The following is an 11,732-nucleotide window of genomic DNA, read 5'->3' as shown; positions in this document are numbered from 1 at the left end:
CTCATTCCCATGTGCAGGCTCCGGATGCGCCCGTTGCAGGAGTTCCTGGACACGCGCTGGATCCAAACGACGGGCAGCTTTGAGGAAAGGATCACACTCGACAAGAGTTTCCGACGAGCGATCCGGTGGTGGGGCACCCGCGCGCATCTGACGGCGGGCATGGACTTCCAGACCCCAGCCCACCAGGAGACAGTGACCACGGATGCCTCCCTGGAAGGGTGGGGAGCGCACACCGAAAATCTGCACGCAAGAGGCCTTTGGCTCCCGACGGAGAAATCCCTACATATCAACGTACTGGAGCTCCGTACAGTGTTTTGGGCCCTCAGGTCCTTCCTTCCGTCCCTCAAGGGCAAGGTGGTGAGGATCTTCACCGACAACACCACCACCATGTTTTACATCAGGAAACAGGGCGGAACCAGGTCCCCAGCACTGTCCAAGGAGGCGCAGGACCTGTGGCATTGGGCCGTCGCCCAAAGGATATTTCTGGTGCCGTTTCATCTGGCAGGGATAAAAAACACCATCGCTGACTCGCTCAGCAGGGAGCTGCGCTCGTGCCACGAGTGGGAGCTACGGCAGGATCTAGTGGATCGCCTCTTCCGACGGTGGGGCACACCCCAGATCGACCTGTTCGCGACGGCGACGAACTCCAAGTGCCTGAGGTTCGCCAGCAGGTTTCCCCAGGCGAGGAGCATGGGCGATGCTTTCTCGTTCCCCTGGGAGGGCCTGTTCCTCTACGCGTTCCCTCCTTTGCCACTGCTAATCCGGCTCGTCAACCAGCTCAAGAGGTCACGGTGCAGGATGATCCTCGTCGCACCTGCGTGGCCGAGGCAGATATGGTTCCCGGACCTTCTGGACTGGTCAGCGTCCCCGCCAATCAAGCTGCCGGTGGACGCGGATCTACTCTCCAGGGAAGGAGGCGCCATCCTCCACCACGACCCGAAATCGCTGAACTTGCAGGCCTGGCTCCTGCAGCGCTAGAGTTTGGAGGATACGACATACCGGCCGACTGCAGAGAGGTTCTTGCAAAGGCCAGGGCGTCCTCGACTCTTAAATGCTACGGACACAAATGGAAGAGGTTCTCTGTCTGGTGCCACGCACAGAAGATTAACCCTCTACGGATTACGGCTCCCCAAGTACTGCCGTACCTGCTGACGCTGGCCAAAGCTGGACTGGCACACGCGTCCATCAAGATTCATCTTGCTGCGATCTCCCGATACACCAGAACCACGGGGCGGACGTCCTTGTGGTCTCATCGTCTGGTGAAAGAGTTCATGAAGGGACTGTTCAGATCGTTCCCGCCGGTGAAGGCTCTGGCCCCGGCGTGGGAGCTCAACGTGGTGCTGACCAAGCTCATGGGACCTCCGTTCGAGCCTCTGCACTCGGCTCCGTTGAAATTTCTGTCGTGGAAAACAGCGTTTCTTGTGGCCATCACCTCCGCACGACGAGTGGGAGAGATCCAGGCCCTTTCCTGCAAGGCCCCGTACTTGACTTTTCACGACACGAGGGTAGTGCTCAGGACGCACCCCTCCTTCATGCCCAAGGTACCGTCGGACTTCCATCTCAACGAACCCTTGGTGTTGCCTGTGTTTTTCCCGTCGCCTTCGTCGCCGGCTGAGAGGACTTTGCACTCGCTGGATGTGGCTAGAGCGCTGAAGTTCTACGTAGACCGCACAAAGTGTTTTCGGAAGACGTCACAACTCTGTGAACTTTGGACCTGTCAATCAGGGGAAGGCTCTCTCGAAGGCTTCCATTTCCAGATGGCTCTCCGGCTGTATCATGTACTGTCACCGGTTGGCAAACCGACCGCTGCCTGGCCGTCCGAGAGCCCATTCCACCAGAGCTACCACGGCGTTCCTATCTGGTGTGCCCCTGCTGGACATATGCAGGGCTGCTACGTGGAGGTCGACGCACACCTTCACGAAATTCTACTGCGTCGACCGGGATTCCAGGGAGGAGTCCAGGGTCGGCCAAGCAGTGCTGCGCAACCGGTTCGCCTGAGGTGAGCCTGGTGAGGAGGTAAGATGCTTAATGTTGAGTTTGATGTAATGCTTAATGTTGAGCCTTTGCCACCTCCCGTGGTTGTGCATGTGTGTACTGCTATGTATCCTTTATTCATGAGCATGTGAATCCATGCCAGACCCCATGCTGGAGAAGGAACAAGTTACTTACCTGTAACTGTTGTTCTCCAGCATGGGTCTGGCATGGATTCACATGCGAACCCTCCCGCCTACCCCTCTGCGGCTCTTCACTTGGTCATACTGCCACTTCACGTGCTTCCAAATCTGAAGATGGCTGCCAGAGGCGGTGCTTAGGTAGAGGGCAGTCATTGGCTGTGGTCAGTATGACGCAGAGACCAGTGATTGGTTATTACTACGAAAGACAGATCAGAAACGAAACTGATACTGGTTTTTTCTTTACCGAGGATTCCCAGCCTGACGACGGGGAATATTCATGAGCATGTGAATCCATGCCAGACCCATGCTGGAGAACAACAGTTACAGGTAAGTAACTTGTTCCTTCCGTTGCCGTTTCACCCTGTCAAGCACTTCCGGTTTGTCTTTGTACTGTAGGAACTTTACCACCACAGACCATGAGCCCTTGCTGCCACCATCCTCCTCTCCCTCTGTGAGCCTTTTCTAAGTCCCCCTCTTTTCCTCCTACATCCAGATACAGGGAATTCACAAGGGCTTTCACTTTTCTCTGCACATCAGCCGTGGTCTCTCCCTTCTGTTCTTTCAGGCCGAAAAGTCAAAGACCATTTCTACGTTCCTTGTTCTCTAGATCATTCAATTTTAGCGGAACCTCTTCGCTCTATTCCAGGTCTGCCAGCCGGGCTTTATATTTCAAGAGATCAGCAGTCAAGTGATTATTTTCCGTCCCGTCTACCAGGCCTCCAGATATGGTTCGTATAAGGCCTTTTTATGCATGAAAATCTTGTAAATACGACAACTTTATTATTTTCCTGTGTACATTTCTGTAAAAGTTTAGAGCAGAGGGCAGTGTAAAGGTCAGGTTACTTGTGTATATAGCACTGCCCTCTTAGACAAAGACAATTTCCTGGAGAAAAGGTTTGCATTTGGCTTAATATGCATACGCACAATGCTTTGCAGTCGTTGCTCAGAACTGGAGGTGAACTGGCGTTGTGGAATGTGCGACTTGGTTCAAATGGACTTTCCTACTTTCATCACATTCCAGCTTTTTTTTAAAACTCACCCTAACTTTCTTGGTGTGAGATATATACATACACACGTACGTATGTGGAAGGCAGACAAAACGTATTTTCTTCATATATATATATATATATATATATATTTTCTTAATCTTTATTTTACAGCAATAAACATAGTACATACAAAATAATAACTACGTTGCTAACTACAAAGCGCATCATATTAGAAACTTCAAAGAAAAACAATCACATGTCTATTAAAATCTGTTAACCCCAACACAATTCAACATAGTCCACAAAATAATTGCAATTAACGACCCCACATTCACGACCACAAAAGACCACATAGAACAAAACACAAACACCCACCCCCCACAACATATCTTAGACTAGATACAATCCTAATAAATATCATCGAATTAATCAAAATTCACCCATAAAGATCAATGGAATTCCCCCATTGTTCATCATAGCATGTTTCTTTGTGCAACTTACAAAACAGTCTTCTTGTAAGTAGAAATAACTTGCACATCAAAAATCCAGTCCTCCACTAATGGCTTCTTCCTCATCTTCCAGACCTTCAATATCTGTTTAGTAGCTACCAACAAAACTTTAGTAATCCAACACAAGGTTACCCAATCGATTTTATAATCATTGCTCAGTAATTGTAAAATTGCAGATGGGTTCCTTGGATATGTAATATCCCAAACCCGATCAATCCCATCTACCACATCACTCCAAAAGTTCTTTACTCTCTCACAGCTCCACAACATGTGAATCAAAGTACCTTTCTCCTTCCCACAACCCCAACAACTATCACAATCAATCATACCCAAGGCACACATATGAGCTGGAGTCCAATAGATTCTACCCCTAATCCTCTGATGAGTGTAGCGCAGTTGCAAATCCGCTTCAGCCCTAACTGAGGCTCTCCAGACGTTTTCCCATTCAATTGGTGACAATGCTCTACCCAGTTCCTCTGCCCCTGCGAACCTCAATTCCCCCCCCCCCATCAATCAGTCCACTGCACATCCAATTGCATAGCTTTCAAAATATCAGATACTTTTCGTGAACCACAGGCTAATAGATCAAGAACCTCAGGTTCCCGCAATAGCAGAGCTTCCATCATTCGAATCTTTTCAGATATCAAACCCAACAACTCACCATACCTCCTTAACTCTCTGTTTTGCAATCCAAATTTTTCTACTAGCCTTTCAAAGGAGACCATTCCATCCTCTCCCCAAATATCACCAACCTTCAAAATACCCCTACCAATCCAGCTTCTCCAATTCAAAGGTCTATTATTAATCTGCAGACCTGGGTTGTGCCAAAGGGAGGCCTCCTTGTAGATAAATAACCCTTGCTCATTTCCCACTATTAGTGATGTCAATGCCTCTTTCGTGGCCAGAATTGTTTTCAATGACCTTAATTTCCCAGGCAACTTTCCAAACGAATACAAACACTTAATATCATACGGCAAGATTTTTGCGTTTCAATCTGTACCCACCAAGGTGTCCGGTTCGGATCACCAACAGAATAGCTAGACACCTTTTTAAAAAGGAAACCATTACAATAATTTTTAAGGATCGGGTATCCAAAACCCCCATCCTTAGACACTGCAAATAATAATAGAACGTGGAATTTTGGCCGCTTTTCCCCACTCCCCAAAGAAAATCTTGAAATAATCTAATTGCTGCAACACCTTCCTTGTGAAAAGGGCAACAATTGGATAACATACAGGACTTTTGGCAATAAAATCATTTGGATTGCATTAACTTTAGCCCAAACGGTCAATGTGAATCGCTCCCATCTTCTAATATCTCTACGAAGGACCTCTATAATCCCATCTACATTATATATGTAGAATGTACCTATATCACGAATAATGTGTATACCTAAGTATTTTACACTCACATTTTCCCCATTTGCAATCCCAGCCTAACGGCTGTTCTTGCATTGGTGAGCTTCTTACTGGAAATACCTCAGTCTTGCCCCAATTAATCCGGTAACCTGACAATTTACCTACTTCTTCAAAAATAATCTTCAACAAAACACACCCCTCAGCAGGATTACTCAATATAACTATAACATTGTCTGCATAAGCCAACACCTTAACTTCTCAGTCCCCCACACACAAACCTCTAATCCCCCTATGCGGTTGAATATACGGCAGTAAAGGCTCTAACACCAAATTAACAGGGGGGACAAAGGACAACCTTGCTGCGTGCCCCTAAACAATTGTAACGATTCCAAAAAAACACCATTCACCCACACCTTAGCCGTTATCCCACTCTGCAAAGACTGAACCGCCCTAATAAACAAAGGCCCAAACCCCGATTTTGACAATGTGTAATTTAAGAATCTCCAGTTCACCCTATCAAACGCTTTTTCAGCATCTAAAAAAAAATAAGTAAAACATTTTTGATCTCAGACTCTGGTAAACCCAAAACATCCAACAACGTTCTGATATTGTCATACCCATATCGATACTTCATAAATCCTGTCTGAGATCGCTCTATCAATTCTCCCACATTTATTAAGTCGAGCTGTCAGAATCCTAGTGAAACTCTTCATATCAACAATACGCAATGAAATAGGTCTATAATTACAGCATTTAGTTGCATCTTTCCCTGGCTTCAGAATCACCGTAATTATAGCCTCCCTCATTGTTACACACGACCTCCCCGCCTTTAGAATACAATAATACAAATTACACAAAATGGGCACCAATACCTCCTCAAATTCCTGATAGAATTCTACAGTCAAACCATCCATCCATCCCGGTGACATTCCTTTTGCGAGTTCTCCAATCGCCGATGAAACCTCCATGGTATCAACTGGACTGTCCAGAAAATTCCTGCCTTCCTTAGAGACAACAGGAAGAACAATTTTCTCCAAAAAAATCCCCCAACTCTTCCATCTGTGGGACCACATCCTCTCTATACATGTCAGCATAAAATAAACATAAGCATTCACCAATGTCACCCTTTTTGACCAGTACAACAGCATGATCATTCACCATTTTTTGGATATACATCCTCTCAGAATAACTCTTTAGTTTATTAGCCAAAATTCTTCCCCCACGGTCCCCCCTTCCCAACATTTTTGTTTCACATAATACAATCCTTTTTCAGCCTGCAAATTCAATTCACATTGTAACTTTTCCTTGACCACCGACATTCTAGCCCTTATTTTTGCATCATTTGTCAACACATAGCATCGCTGCAATTTTACAAGTTCCTCTTCCAGTTCCTTCAATTTAGTGTCTTCAACCCTGGACCCTAGCAGTCCAATTCATTAGTTCTCCCCTAATGGAAGCCTTACAGGAGTCCCACACTACCATACTATCTGTGGACCCATTATTTTCTGATAAGAAGTGGGAATAAACATTTTTAATGCTACCAAAACATCCTCACTTCAGCACAAATGGTTTAAACCTCCATCTATAAATACCTTTCCGTTCAGAAACAACGGACAACCTCGTGGTTACCATAGAATGGTCCGAAAGGTGCCGTTCCACTATCCTCGCGTCCAAACTGTCTCAGCTAAATTATCTGGCATAAGTATATAGTCCAGATATTTTTTTTAATTGATGGGTGAATCATGCTCGAGACAAACCATGCCCGAGAGGCTTTATTGATATGGTACTAATATATTTTACATCCCCCCGCCCCCCAAGTTCAGGTCTCCCTTGCACTATATGCATGCAAGCCCTGGTCCTCGTACTTAGGATACGGAAAAGGTAAACACTGCGGAATGATAGATACAAGTTTACCCCAAATGAAAAACTCTAGGAACAGACCAGAGTTTACCACATATGATTAAGAGTGCCCTGCTGATGTGATTCAGTACCTGCATACATTAGATTGCCATTACAGGGTGCTAGGAGGACAAGCCAAGCCAAGTCTAGTATAATCTGACAATCAGGCAATATCTTAACACCACTTGATTCTGCACATGCGAGTGTAGGTTAAACTTTACCTTGTAAGAAATGAATACATTGCTTAAAACCTAACCAACTGTCCCAAAAACAATTGACCTTTACATGATGCTTCGCTCTCTCACAACCTTTATCCTTATACCCCACTCCATTCTTTTTGTAGAGTTCTCCTACATTGCACATTCTATGTACAACCGATCAGCTTTACTTACATCTACCAGGCCATTGTGCTTAATGTTGCCCTTCTGTGAACCTGCTCTCCATCAACAAAACTAACAATGGTCTTGAACGGTGTAATCATCCGATCCAGGAAGCTTCGAGAGCACTGTAGTTGGAGCATGCAACACAATGTGCACCGCCAAGTCAAAGAGGAGCATAAGCAGACCCTAAAATTGTAGCGCGGAATGAACGTGTAATGGTTCCAAGCCTCAATCTAAGGGTTGCAGGTTTGGTGACCCAATTAGTGACAGCTGCCACGTTCAAACTTCCTCATAAGATAAAAACTCTACAAATGTGGAATTGAATCCAGACATCGCAATGAAACCGTCTTATCTGGTTAAGGACACTAGAGGTTTGGAATTCCAAGACTGGTAAAGCCATGACCATACATGGTCACATATGTGTCCCACTTAAGCCACACAGAAACAAAGTCTGGCTGCATGACACTTACCTGGCATTCACCGGAAAGAGCATCCGCAGCAGAGCTGTATTGCCAGAATATGATAAAAATGGCTGCCACCACATAGCTTTGTGGGGTTATTTGTACAGGAACAACCGGGTACATGGTATAACCTGATCCATGCGTTAGGGCAGGTTGTACTGTGTTTCACAAGTGTAAAAGTACTCAAATAACTTGTTTCTGTATAAGGACTCTGGGGGGGGGGGGGTATGAAAATCTAATCTGATGTGAAAAAACACACAAGATGGATTTCTGAACTCTGACCTGGTGGACAGAGGTTCAGAATGCCAGCTTAGTTTCTTGGAACAGAGCAACCTTCTAGACAAGCCAGACCAATAAAAGGTAGCACTGGCGGCGGTCAAGACTAGTTTTCAGGAGGGGTGAGGGCGAATGTAAGACCTCAATGATCACAGAGTAAAGGACACTACATATCACTTCCAGTCAGGTGAATATATATTAAAAATATAAATACATTTATTCAAGGCCTTTGAGTTTCAACACACAGTTAACTATCAACAGTAATACATTTAAACCAATAAAATCCTACTACAATACATATATACAATACCAAATGGCCTAAAGGGTCAAAAAGCACAGGATGGGTCCACAAACCTAAAAGGGGAGGAAGCAAACTGTGGAAATAGTCTTTAGGCAGTTCTTTACATATCAATCCCTAAGTGAGTGGCAGTCCATTCCCTATGACGAGTGGAGCCTAGTGCTCAAGTACTGTTAAAAGCTGGTACACTCGATAGTGCAGAAGGGCGAAAAACGGGGTCTCTTGCAGGGGCTGTAGCAGCTCAGGAAGGTGGGTGAGGCAATAAAGAACGAGTTCCCACTATCTGTGGAGGGTCTCCCCAAAAGGGCAAACAGGTTCCAAGAGTTGGGAATGGGACAGTAGCACAGGCTACATGGTATGTCGAAAGGCGAGTGGCCCTCAGGAGACACTCATGCGTAGAAGTGGATGGATGCGCTAGGGGCCACCAGTAAGGGTTGCAAGTACGCACCGACCTCCGGCGCACTTTGGACCATACTTCGCCAGTCGAGTGCACTTCACTTGCAGGTTCAAATGCGGCAGTTGTGCGGCTCTGCAGCTTTCAGCAGTGAAGTTACAGCGATAATTCCCAAATGGGACAGTGGTGATTTCTCCGCTCTGGGTGGATGGGTGGATGGATCAGGCCACTTCACTGCAGCAGGCTTCAGGGCACAGAGGGGCACAGCAGCAAGGCACCTGCAAAGTTTGTCACCACGGCTGGGCGACAACCGTGTGTACTCCGGTTCGCACTCTCTTTATTCCAGACCTGGAAATGCCAAATGTACGAAATTCGGTGTGAGTGCCGTGAACACAGAACTTGCGATGTACCAAGTTTCAAGGGTCTCCTGGAAACGGCGGCAGTGTCTGAGCAATGGTCCTGTGCAAGCTGGTCAGCCCACTGGTTGGCCCTGCAACACTTCTAAGAAGGCTTACTTGCAGGGTTTGATGAAGGTGCCGAGAATAGTTGCTCCCACTATTCCAATGGGTCGAAGCGTCTTTGCAGACAACCTAGTTCGATCAGATGCAGAGGGGTCCAGCGGGACAACAGTGGGGTCAGGGTGCCAAACCTTCCAGCGGGCCACCAGCAGTTCCTCGACTCGGCTTCTTAGTTTCAAGATACTTGGATCCTATCCTAGGTTCAGTGAGAGCTCAAGAGATCAACCTGGTGTGGGTGTGGGGCCTTCTCTTATCCAGAATCTCCTTCGCGCCAAAACAAAGAGGGAGCTCACATACAGGCACACTAGACGTTGACCAATCACGGACCACAGTGGTCCCAGTCATTCACAGCACACCAGACGCTCTGCCATCCAGGATGTGTATTGGAACCAGACAGTCCAGCCCACATCCTGGAAGCACACACACAAGACATGCAGAAGCCCACAAAAGATTGGCGTTTCATGGGAGAATGTATGCCCAAATAAAAAAAACTGTCCCGGGGAAGGCAAAGGTGCAAGATGGCCAAATGATAGGACAAAAAAAAAAACCTTGTGGCATGGCCATTTTGGAGCCAGGCCACCTTTCTGTGCCAACCGCGGTAAACACGGTTTGCATAGCAAGAAAGTAAAAAAATATGCGAAAAGATAAGCTGCCACCAGCCCCGTCCAAGGCACATCTGCACTTCTCTTGAGGGAGTCTAGGGCCTTTGGAAATGAAAGGAAGACCCAAGCACACTGTACTGTAAAATACAGTGTGCACTTGTAACATGTTTTAGAAAAGCTGCAACATTGGAAAGGACTAAGGGAAACAAAGTCTCCCAGTACTGACTGACTTTATGGGCATGTCATTTTTCCCATAATAAAGCCCAGTGGAGTACAGCTGAAGGCTGTGCTTCACTGGCAAAGTCAGACCATGGTGTTTCAACAGCAGCAAAATGTTGGGGGGGGGATACACAACTGGAGGGAAAACTTCACATAAATGGGAATCTTTCCTAACAACAGGGACCTGGCGACAGAGTGTCAGGGTAGATATTCAGTCAAATAGAAAACACACACATTGGAGAGTGGGCATTCAGACCATTTTCAATAATATTCTCACTAGCATGGATACTGTCAGATGAAACCGCTGCGAGATAGATTCTCGTCGCTTTCAGCGTTGCTTCAAACTTTTCCCAGCACAGATTGAAGGGAAATCTATGTAAAAAGAAAAGATGCAAAGCAAAACTTCATTTAAAATTCAGCACACGAGCAGCCGCCTACGCACAGCATCTGAAAAATGACACGTGATTTTAGCAGCCCATATGTCCCATACTTCCAATTACTAGAAAGTATCCATCCACTTTTTTTAAAAATGAAAAAAAGCAATATAATCTGGGATGAAAAGCACAACAGTTTATAGGAAAATGAAAAACTGAATTGGGCCTTGCATTGTGTCCATTTACCTTTACAGGACTGAAAATCAGCTTTGTATTAAGAAACATACAAAGATAGGTCTTTGAGGAGTGAGATTGCAAAGAAAGATTATGTTAAGCTGTTTAAAGTGACAATTGGAACATGGAAAATACAATTACTTAAAGGCTGCATTAAAAAGCTACTGGCCTGGGGGGAAAGGTGCAAACATCCCAAAACAAGCAACAGCACACAGGGGGATGCTTTCCAGGGAGAAATGTGTGAACAATAGTTTTGAAGCTCAATTTTAAATGTTTATAACGTAGCCTGAAGTTGTTTCTCAGCCAAACCTTGCAAGCAAAACAAATGCTCCCCATGTATTACTTCATGTTTCCTATCTTAGGCTAAAGCCCCATACAAAATAAAACTTATTTATATATGAACCTTTCACATATTCACTTACACATAATAATACAAACCAACCAACTTACATATGTAAAACTGACAAATACTACATCCAATTCATTAATATTTAAAACTACTATCCAGCCCTACAGATAAGGGGTGCATCGGCCACTTTTACTCCCTAAAAATAGGTCAATACTCCCAAAAAATAAAAATAGTGAGTAAAAATACTCCCAACAAAAAAAAATAGTAATCAGACACATAGAACATTTTGCCCCTGCTTTTACCCACACAGGTCCACGGATATGTTTAGACCTGTAGCGCACATAACACAGGAAGAATCTACTATTATTACTGCCTGATTGGAAGAAGTGAACATGTATCTTTTAATGTGAATAAATAACTAGTTGCAAAGAAATAATTATCACAAAAACATTTCTGTTTGAGTTAAATATGTTTGTACTCTCTTATAAAATACTCCTTTTCAGAATTGGAATTACATTTTTACTCCCTAAAAAAATCATTTTAGTTCCAACTTTTAAAAAAATAGGGAATAAAACACTCCCATTTCCAAATCCTTTCTGGAGCACTGCTACTAGCCATCAGTCCCTATACACATAATTAAAACATTTCACATACAAAACCTTCACAGAAACATTCCATTAAAATGTATTTGCTATGGG

This window comes from Ambystoma mexicanum, chromosome 5p (assembly GCF_040938575.1).
Source record: "Ambystoma mexicanum isolate Mex_15411 chromosome 5p, UKY_AmexF1_1, whole genome shotgun sequence".
NCBI lineage: Eukaryota > Metazoa > Chordata > Amphibia > Caudata > Ambystomatidae > Ambystoma > Ambystoma mexicanum.
The sequence above is the reverse complement of the archived record's forward strand: the minus strand, read 5'-3'. Positions refer to the sequence as shown.